A 2,549-nucleotide genomic window follows, 5' to 3' on the forward strand; every position below is an offset into this window, starting at 1 on the left:
CAGTGAGAAACAGTACTCCAGGTGACACTCTGCTGAAAAATTAAAAGGAAAGACGTTTTTAAAACTGTTAAAAGAAAACTCTAATTGAGTCACTACAATAGAAATATTATCATACAGACAACATATAGAATACAGTATCACCTCTACTACTGGTAATTATAGAAGCTATTAACTTTTCACTTGATCTTTCGTGTTGGAGGTATAGTAGTGAGTATCTATTGAGCTGACTATTGCTTTTGCACTTACACATGTGTGTATAACAAAAAAGGGAAGCATAAAGCACTGATTTAAACTAAACTCTATAATTGTTATCAGACAGTAATACGAAAAAAAGAAATAATATGTTTTCTGCATTTGAAAATTTTCCTGACTTTCCTAATTTTTTTAAAAATATAATGCTACAATTTTACTTATTTTCGTCATATTTGACTCAAAAAAATTTTGAACTTGATATGTTCATCAATAAATATGGTGTTTTAATTATCACAGTGATTGTTGGCAGCTTGTCAGTCACTAGTATTCCAAGTCTTTGGCAAACTTGTGGATTGTGAGGGGGTCCGTGGTGCCCGGAAACCACCTTGCTAAAGCTCAAAGTTTTCCCACTTTTTGAACGAAAACATTTTGATCCATTGCAGAAAGTATTTTAGCTCGGCAATATTTTCGAAAAAAAAAGGTTTTATGATTTTCAAGTAAAATATCAGTCACACATTATCTGTTTAGGAATGAGTCCCTTATACGCATTTGGATCTGCCTTGCTTTTTGAAACACCAGTTTTGAATTTCTGCATGCGCTCCTGTCTGTTCTCTTGTGACCACCATGCAATGTTTCCATAAATTAAAATTGGGTGAATAACACCAAATATTGTAGAATTTATTATTATAAAATTTCACGAGGTAGCTCTGAAAGTAAGGATTGCAACTTCCTTTCAGCTTGCAAATGCTTTCACGTTTCTGTAATCATCTCCAGTTGAACAAACTGGTGAAATTCTAGGTGTTATATCATTTAGAAACTGTTGGAACTTAGTGAATTTTACAAAATATATAGTATTGGAAATAGTTATAGAATCATTAAATACAATGGGTACAAAATGTAAATATTATGGGATTGTTCTTCCTCTATGGTACGAAACTGAACTGCACCAGAGTATAGTTACTTATCTTCATGATGCTAGCGTAATACTACCGAACATGTAGAGTCTTTTTTAATTTTGGCCGCCACCCAAATAAAATTTTATTGTGCATTTTAAACGTTGATGATCTCTTTATTTTTAAAATTTATTGCACAAGTTGTCGTAAGTGAATCTTCAAGGCTTTATTATTTCTTTCAAAGGTAAACTCAGTTTTACTATTTATTGAATTTTAAATCTCAACAAACTTATTAATATCTTGAGTTCCTAAAAACTTTTAGACAAACAGGATCAGAATTTTGAAAATTCTTAATTTAACAGAAAATGATTTGCAGAAAATGAAGTACGATTATTAACAAGAGGATTAACATTTATTCACACAAATAAAATTAATAAAATACCACTAGCAAAAGATATTTATGAATTCAATAGAAAGTTAAGACTTAAAGAATATTTTTATGAAGTTTCAAATAAAGATGAATCCCTAGTAAAAGGTAAATCAGATTTTGATCATGTTCAAGGAATAAATATGAAATTAGAATTAATTTGTCAAAAAATTAAATTATATTCTGTTAATAAAAAACAAGGGAAGGATAATTTAACATTAAATCGCTCAAGAAACTTTAAAATTATAATTCAAATGGTTTATGATCATTTAAATGATATACAGGTTTACCAAAAAAAAATGGGAAGTTTAAATATATTAATATTCATAACTTTCATAAAAAAATATTGAAGAATTTTGTTGATGAATTTAAGGTGGTAGTAACAGAAAAAGAATAACAAAATTTCAAGTAATTCAGAAACTTGGTATTTTTAAGTACTTCCTAAAATCCATAAATCAAAAGATATTAATGAATTGTTGTTGGAAACAAGTGAATATATTTATATTGGTTTGTTTGTAGTTAAACACAAAGCTAGACACTGGGCTATCTGTGATCTGTCCACCACCGGTATGGAAACCCGGATTCTATTTGTTGTATGTCCGCAGACATACCGCTGTGCCACTGAGGTGGGGGGACATTCCTATTGGAAAATCTCCAAATATTTCAAGAAGACCGATTATAAGAGGTAATCAGAAATTACTGAACGCTTAAGTGACCTTTTAGACATTTTCTTAAACCTTTTTTTAACTCATATTCCTAGTCTTATTAGAAAAAAGCCTACTATATGCCAGCTAACATTTTAGTTAAGCATAAAATAATCATAAATTCATGTTTTCCCCTTTCTGGACATGTAATATAAAACATAAAAGATTACTTTTTGAATAATACTTTATAAATTTTTTGGCACCACTTTAAATAGATAGTAGTAAGAAAGTAAGTAAGAGTATAAAATTAGAGAATAAGTAAATTATATTTCTATAATAATAAGTATAATTACAATAAGTTTTTATTTATTGTCTGTTTGAAGTTAAGCACAA

This window comes from Limulus polyphemus, unplaced genomic scaffold (assembly GCF_000517525.1).
Source record: "Limulus polyphemus unplaced genomic scaffold, Limulus_polyphemus-2.1.2 Scaffold1919, whole genome shotgun sequence".
NCBI classification, from domain to species: Eukaryota; Metazoa; Arthropoda; class Merostomata; order Xiphosura; family Limulidae; genus Limulus; species Limulus polyphemus.